Genomic DNA, 8,544 nt, shown 5'->3' on the forward strand with positions numbered 1-8,544 from the left:
GTAAATAGAGCAATGGAGCATAAACATAACGAGGAAATGGGCAGGTCTAAACCCTGCAGAACTTAAACACAGCCTGTTTAGAAAACAGAGATGGTCCTTGTAACTGCAGCTCTCAGAGGTGCAAACGGCTTATGTCTGATTCGAGTCGGTGGTAGCAAGACCCCCTCTTTACCTTGAATAAACAGGATATTACAACCAAATAACGCACGGTAAGACAGAGTACTGCGATCTGTATCACTCTGCACGCTAGATTGCCCTGCTCCTGGATTTATATATAAACACTTCAGAGCTTTCAATGGTAAAAGGCTAGATCTGTTTATCTCTGCATTGTGTATTTGGGAATTAAGAGAAAATTAAGGAAAAAACCTACTGTAACAGTAAAAGTCCCTAGTGTAATGTTTAGAATATAAAATTCCTTTCCTTAGAAAATGTGGTGAACTATGTTGCAGGAACTTTTGAAATAGCACATAGAACAGAATGTTCTTCCACAGATGAAAAAGTAAGTGCACCCTGTCCTTCCCCATACCTATCTATGGCTTGGTAATGTGTCAAGCAAGCCAACTGAACGTGAAGGGGAGAACCTTCTCTAAGGCTTTCCATGCCTGGATTTTATCAGAGATTCACTTTTTGTCCCTCATGAGGAATTTGCCTTCATTCAGAAGTGGGCTCATCAAATGCCTGCCCTGCACCGCACCTCTGTGCCGAGCCTTTGTTCTGGAAGCTGTAGACCTCCTCATTAGAGAATGCCTGGGGCACTGTCCTTCAGAGGCAAAAGCTAGAAGTGATGCCAAACAGATCCTGAGACTGGCTCAGGGCTGAGCAGACAGGAAGTGACCAGGGCAGCAAAAGCACCCTGGGCTTCTGATTCTAGGTCCATGTTGTGTCTGTTCCTCCTGAAAATGCTTGTGGTCCCAGACGTCTGTACAGCCGGGCTCACAGACCCTCATCAGTCTGCCGGGCTCTCTTCAGTTAACTGAAACCTATTTGCATGTGGAAACCAAGCCTAAGGACAGTTGACCTAAAGGAAAGAATGAAAGACACTCCACATGTACTCATTTTTCTGGAAGCCTCAGAGAGCTGGCCCAAGTTCTCCCAAATGTACCCTTCCAAGCAGCTGAATCTCACTTTAGCATATAGTATTTGAACACCTTGTACAAAGAAAATATGTTGCTTGTTAGAGAAGCACAAACAGCACTAAGACCAACTAAAGTATATTTTTAAAAAACCCTAAAGTCGTCCTGTGTTTGCATTTAGCTTCTCCATTGACTATCAGTGTAACTTCAGGCTGTTGTTTCACCTTTATGTGACTCAGTTAGTTCTTCTGTGAGAGGGATAAAAATAGCCCCTTCCTTACTGGAATGCTGAGTCCCCACCCTTTGGGGTTCCAGCAGTTGGGGATGTGGCCCAGGAACTTGCATTTTTAGAAAAGCTCCTTACGTGACTCTGATGAACAGCTAGACATAGGAACCACTGGTTGCAATAATTCCAAGAAAACAAAACTACTGTCTCAGGAAAATAAAAGACATTTATTTATTTATTTTTTGGCCACACTGTGAGGCATGTGGGATTATTAGTTCCCTGACCAGGAATCGAACCCGTGCCCCCCTGCAGTGGAAGCACGGAGTCTTAACCACTGGACTGCCAGGGAAGTCCAAAAGACATTTATATTTGATGTTAACCTAAACCAGGCATTAACCTGGGAGAATGCTATTCTAGTTCACGAAATATTTAAATTCAGCATGTACAATTTTATAGAGAGATTAAGAGGGGAAAGAAGAGCAGCCAGCTCTTTGGTTGCTGGCAGGATTTTCTCAGCTAATTTGTGTAAAGTACTTAGTGCTGGGTATATAGTAAATGCTCAAAAGATGTTAGCAATTATTTTCAGTATTGAGTAGAAATGTTATTGTTTAGTTTAGAAAAATTGTAAGTAATCTTTAAAGAGATGAGTAACCAGCTCTTTAAGTGAGCAAAGTGTCTTTTAGAAATTACATATAAATATCCATGCACATTAAAACTTTATCTAACATGTTAACTTCTTACATTTTCCCACCAAGCAGTTTTAGATAGTTCTCTTCTTACTCTCACTTCACGTTGTCCGTTTTAAAACTGATATTGATAATCTTTTTAGCCTTCTGAAAAACACATACCAAAAATTACCTGGAAAAGGCATAATGTTCTCGTTCAAAGAAACTGGAGCTGGAAACATTCTTTAGTCCATCACTGGGACAAATGTTAAAGAGTATTTTGAAATGCATACCAACTAAACACATATATCTATAATAAAACTCCAGAAACTTTTCCTGCCTTGTATGTGTTTATAGTACAAGATGTATCTGAAACAGACGTGATGGTTTGAAGGTATAAGATGTTTGGGTTTGGTCGAGTCAGTTCCCTGAGTTTCAGACGTGTCCTTATCCTTCCTTCACAAGCCTCTTGCACCTTGCAGACATCAGCCCACTTGTTCCTTGTTCTTGGGACAGGATGACACTTCTTAGCAGATACAAAATGACTAAGTAACTTTTAGTAACGTCATTTGTGTGCTGGGTCATTAATGCAAGACCAGTTTGTGACCCTGCTCAATTCTTTTAACCCTTTCTTTTCTCCAAGGTGTCCCTTAGCTGCAGCACCAGCCACTATTAAAACATGATCATAAATCATGGTTATTTGTCCACTGACCCTTCTTACGATACCAAAAAAAAAAAAAAGAAAAGAAAAGAAAAAAAAAGAAGCTCAGGCCTCACTTAGACAGCGTCTCTGCTCTTGATGAATCTTTATGGAACCTTATCTTATATTTTTAACAGCAAAGCTCAGGCTCTGTTTTACTGAAGCTGTTTATATATCTAATCAGAGTGGATCAGGAAATGTGGTTGACAGCATAGGGCTGCCTGAGAAATCTACTTGCTGGCCAGCATTAAGGCCACTTTTCAGCTTGAAGGCGTGATCAATGGAGTGTGTCTGAGGCTCTGTTTAGATTAAGGGAAATAACGCACTGGTGGCCAATTCATCCCAAGCAAATCATTTTCCCTCACGCGGGCTGCAGTGAAAAGCTTTCCAATAAAGCGATGACAGGATTAAACACAACGAGCTCCTCATGCGCCCCTCCTGTGGTGGTTGGCTGCAGGCTGGGAGGAGCCCGGGTTCTAGCCTGACTGGGAGGATGGCGCTGCAAGAGAGAGCAGCTCACACTCTGCCCTCCCGCTACCTAGCTGGGTGTCCCACGGCCAACGATTGGATCTGTCTGAGGCTTTGTTTCATCAACTGCGAAATGGAGATGTATGAGTCAGGGTCCTCCAGACAACTCTCTCGCCCTGTCTAGATCTACAAATATATCATATACATATATGTGTATGTATATACATACATACATACATGTATATATACCCCTGAGGGGGCGAGAGAGGAGGTACAGACTAGCTGAGGCACAGAAAGACACCTCGCCTTCAGCCTTCCTTCGCCTTGAGTCCTGGGTCAAGGTAAAACTGGAAGAGAGCAGTGTTCTCCAGAGGATTGCCCACTGGCTCCAGCGGGAAACTGAGTCGGGGACAAAAGCTTCTGACCCTGGGGCTACAGACAGGAAATGGAACTGAAGAAGAGGGGGAAAAAAAAAACTACAATCCCCGAAAGACCATAAAGCGTCCACCTTACGCATGCGTAGATCCCGCCCCAATTCAGTGGTTGCCCGGCAGCTCTTTTCGCGCATGCGCTCTCCGACCAGTCTTCTTCCAACCCCGTGTTCCCTGGGCGGAGCGGGTACCCGGACCTCCTGCGACCTTCATCTCGGGTTGCGATGTTGCCCTTCTCTTTGCTTTTGGCGACTCGGCCTCTGCAGAGATGTGGTCAGCTGGTCAGGATGGCCATACGGTGCCAGCACAGCGAGGCGGCCCAGACCCAGACTGGAGAAGCAACCAAGGGCTGGTCAGGCCAGGAGAGTCTATCAGACAGTGACCCTGAGATATGGGAGCTGCTACGGAGAGAGAAGGACAGGCAGTGTCGTGGCCTGGAAGCTCACTGCTCCAGAGAACTTCTGCAGCCAAGCTGCGCTGGAGGCCCTGGGGTCCCGTCTGAACAAGTACTCCAAGGGTTATCCTGGCAAGAGGTGCTATGGAGGGGCAGAGGCAGCGGATGAAATCGAGCTGCTGTGTCAGCGCCGGGCCTCGGAGGCCTTTGACCTGGATCCTGCTCAGTGGGGAGTCAATGTCCAGCCCTGCTCGGGGTCCCCAGCCAAGCTGGCTGCCTACACAGCACTTCTGCAGCCTCATGACCAAATCATGGGGCTGACCTGCCCGATGGGGGCCATCTCACCCATGGCTACATGTCTGATGTCAAGAGGATCTCAGCTACATCCATCTTCTTCGAGTCTATGCCCTATAAGCTGAATCCCAAAACCGGCCTCACTGAATATGACCAGCTGGCACTCACTGCTCGGCTCTTCCGACCTTGACTCATCGTAGCTGGTACCCGTGCCTATGCTCGCCTCATCGACTATGCCCGCATGAGAGAGGTGTGTGACGAGGTCAAGGCACACCTGCTGGCGGACATGGCCCACATCAGTGGCCTGGTGGCTGCCAAGGTGATCCCCTCACCTTTCAAGCATGTGGATGTTGTCACCACTACCACTCACAAGACCCTTCCAGGGGCCAGGTCAGGACTCCTCTTCTACTGGAAGGGGGTGCGGGCTGTGGACCCCAAGACTGGCCGGGATATCCTTACAGGTTTGAGGACCGAATCAACTATGCTTTGGTCCCATCCCTGCAGGAGGGCCTCCAGAACCATGCCATTGCTGCAGTGTCTGTGGCCCTAAAGCAGGCCTGCACCCGTTTCGGGAGCACTCCCTGCAGGTTCTGAAGAACGCCTGGGCCATGGCTGATGCCCTGCTAGAGTGAGGCTACTCGCTGGTGTCTGGTGGCACTGACAACCACCTAGTGCTGGTAGCCCTGCGGCCCAGGGGCCTGGATGGAGCTCGAGCTGAACGGGTGTTGGAACTCTGGCTGCCAAGGTGATCCCCTCACCTTTCAAGCATGTGGATGTTGTCACCACTACCACTCACAAGACCCTTCCAGGGGCCAGGTCAGGACTCCTCTTCTACTGGAAGGGGGTGCGGGCTGTGGACCCCAAGACTGGCCGGGATATCCTTACAGGTTTGAGGACCGAATCAACTATGCTTTGGTCCCATCCCTGCAGGAGGGCCTCCAGAACCATGCCATTGCTGCAGTGTCTGTGGCCCTAAAGCAGGCCTGCACCCGTTTCGGGAGCACTCCCTGCAGGTTCTGAAGAACGCCTGGGCCATGGCTGATGCCCTGCTAGAGTGAGGCTACTCGCTGGTGTCTGGTGGCACTGACAACCACCTAGTGCTGGTAGCCCTGCGGCCCAGGGGCCTGGATGGAGCTCGAGCTGAACGGGTGTTGGAACTCGTATCCATCACGGCCAACAAGAACACCTGTCCTGGAGATCAAAGTGCCATCACACCTGGGGGCCTGTGGCTGGGGGCCCCAGCCTTGACTTCTCGATAGTTCCATGAGGAGGATTTCCGGAAAGTTGTGGGCTTTACAGATGAAGGCGTCTACATCGGCTTGGAGGTGAAGAGCAAGACCGCCAAACTCCAGGATTTCAAATCCTTCCTGGTCAAAGGCCCAGAAACAAGTCATTGGCTGGCTGACCTCAGGCAACGGGTGGAGCAGTTTGCCAGGGCCTTCAATGGTTCAAAACCATTCCTGGTTTTGATGAGCACTGAAGGCACCTAAGAAATGAAGCCCACAGACTGATGTTTATTCCTCTTCCCCCTACCTGGGGGGACCCTTTATTACTGGTGGCCCCAATAATTTGGAACTTGGAGTAGTAAGTTAAGGGTTCATTTAACACTGTCTTACCCAGTGCTTGCCTCAGAGTTGGAAAGGGGCACTTATAAGAATGTGGCTTCCATGTACATCTTTCTCTCTGTGGTATGAAATATAGCCTCAAAGAAAACATCGTTGTTTCCATTTCAAGGTCCTTTTGAGAGCAGAGAAACTGGGCAGTTACTGGTGGAATGCTACCTTTCCAAGATTTATGAGGAGTCGTGGAGGGCTCAGTAAACTCGGAAGGTAGCTTTTGTATCTTGCAGCACTCAAGACTGATTTAATTTCATGTCAGTCCTGGAACGGCAACCACTATATGAACTGCAGGTTTATAAATTGCTGCTTGGAGCAGCTGACCTTGCAGGTGCGGGAGTCAAATGGAGCGGAAAAGTAGAGGAAGCTGGCAGATTGAGAATCTTGGTACCCTGAGTGAGCATCCATTTCACCAAAACTGGAGTTCTCATGGGCCCCCCATTTTCACCCCCAAACCCCTTCTTTCCCTTGAGTTTGTCTCTTGCCTAAAATACTCATTTTTTTTCCCCCATAAGATGTCAGATGGGCTAGTGAGGGAGAAACTGGATTATGCGACCATGGTATACAGGGTCTTCTGGATTTTCAAAGATCATTTCATGAAAATTCTGCTCCTGAGCTACTCAGAATAAGTAATATAAAGCCTAATTTACATCTCCTCTCACAGCAGAATCCCTGACGGAGATGTTAAAACAAACTGATGTCACTAAGTAAACAAAGCTAATATTCAGAAGCACTGGATTCTTACAGGAGCTAAAAATATGGTCTGGAGTCATAGCATTGATTAAGTCAGGCCTTAAAATCAGCAAGCAACACACAATGCTATTTGAAGGAAAGCACACGTATCAGGATAAATCTCCCAACAATTTTTAGTCCCACTGCAGTGGAGCGTTGTTTATGTGGGTGGTGGCAGCCTCTTTTCCCTTTTGTCACTTGGAATTATTCTGGACCAAGCATTTGTGGACTGTGGGGGGATAGCCTCACCTTGGCGACAGGATGGTCACAGTAGTTTGAGAGGTATTTCCATGCTCTCAGAATGCATATCTGCAGTTAATTCTAAAAAAAAAAAAAATTAAAAGAATACATTTCTTATAGCAGACATGTAATCTAAAATGCAGCTGTGTCAGTGACCCAGACAAGTTGAGAAGTCATCCCTGCTCTCAGGAAGCTTAGTTTAGTGGGTGGGAGGCTGTAGTTTAAAATAAGTTATACAGGGCTTCCCTGGTGGTGCAGTGGTTAAGAATCCACCTGCCAGTGCAGGGGACACGGGTTCAAGCCCTGGTCTGGGAAGATCCCACATGCCGCAGAGCAACTAAGCCCGTGTGCCACAACTACCGAAGCCTGCGCACCTAGAGCCCATGCTCAGCAACAAGAGAAGCCACTGCAATGAGAAGCCCCTGCTCGCCGCAACTAGAGAAAGCCGACGCGCAGCAATTAAGACCCAACACAGCCAAAAGTAAATAAATAAAATAAATTTATTTAAAAAAACTGTTGTACCACAATATGCTATGTGCTGTAAAAGATATGCTGTTGTAGCCCAGAAGAGTCAGTCAGGGAAGGCTTCAAGGAGGTGGTGGCATTTGAGATGAATATTGACTGGTGAGTAGTTTCTGGTTTTTGGCTTTTTGTTTTTTCGGCTAAGCAGAGTTAAAATAGAGCCAGGGACTTCCCTGGCAGTCCAGTGGTTAAGAGTCCGCGCTTCCAATGCCGGGAGCACGGGATCGATCCCTAGTAGGGGAACTAAGATTCCCCCATGTCGTGTCGCGTGGCCAAATAAAATAAAATAGAGCCAGGAGGAGAAAGTCACAGAGTAGTGAAAGAACCAGAAATGTTCCAGGAAAGGTGAGAACTTAATGTGTCTGAAGCAAAAGACATGTGATCAGTGACTCAGGAGATGAAATAGAGAGCTTAGGAACAGCCTTGTAACAGCTTAAAAGTGGAAATGTGGTCCTCGGAGAGTTCAGGAAACAGCTGTAAGAAGGAGAAGGACAGAATATGGGGGGGCATTTGTAATCAGTGGAGTGTGGAGGCTGTGTGTGTGAGAGAGGGCTAAGGATACACAAATTTCTAGCTAGAAAGTCCAGTCGGGAGGTCACCCTGCTGAACTAAGTCATTGCTAAAATAATGGGAAAGATCTGCAAGAGCAGACGCCAGTTGCTGTGGCAACTTGAATGGGAGACAAATGGGCGGTGGGAGGGTGGAAAGCTTTCCCCGAGACCGTTTAAAATCCTTCAAATTAACGACAAGTGTGCCAGTTCAAGAAGTCACTACAACAACATGGAAAAGAATTTGTGTCACACTCCACAAGCTGAGTTAATTTTGAAAGAGACCCTTGGTAATAGTTACACACTATTTTCCATATTCAATTACATAATTTGCATTTAAATTACACAATACGTTTCAATCTTTGACCCCAAGTAAGCTCATCTTCAAATAAACTTTAAAATATGCAATTTCATTTTAGTCTGATGAAGACTTACTTTATCTGACAAGGACCTAAGAAAAGACTAATCTGTTCAAAGTTAAAAATAGCACAGAACATTCATCTTAGAAATTCTTTATAGGAGGTACTACAATTTTTTTCTGGAATACTTTCCCTTTATCAGAGCTAATGGATCATATATGCAATAAATTACTTCTTTCAAAGTGAAATTCCATCTAGATCAAGTTACACTCATTC

General features: G+C 46.5%; 1 pseudogene; it reads left to right on the forward strand.

Moving 5' to 3' along the window:
• The first annotated feature begins 3,787 nt into the window (after positions 1 to 3,787).
• LOC102974986 (serine hydroxymethyltransferase, mitochondrial-like) lies at positions 3,788 to 5,731 on the forward strand (annotated as a pseudogene).
• Positions 5,732 to 8,544: the final 2,813 nt, after the last annotated feature.

Source organism: Physeter macrocephalus, chromosome 15 (genome assembly GCF_002837175.3).
Source record: "Physeter macrocephalus isolate SW-GA chromosome 15, ASM283717v5, whole genome shotgun sequence".
NCBI lineage: Eukaryota > Metazoa > Chordata > Mammalia > Artiodactyla > Physeteridae > Physeter > Physeter macrocephalus.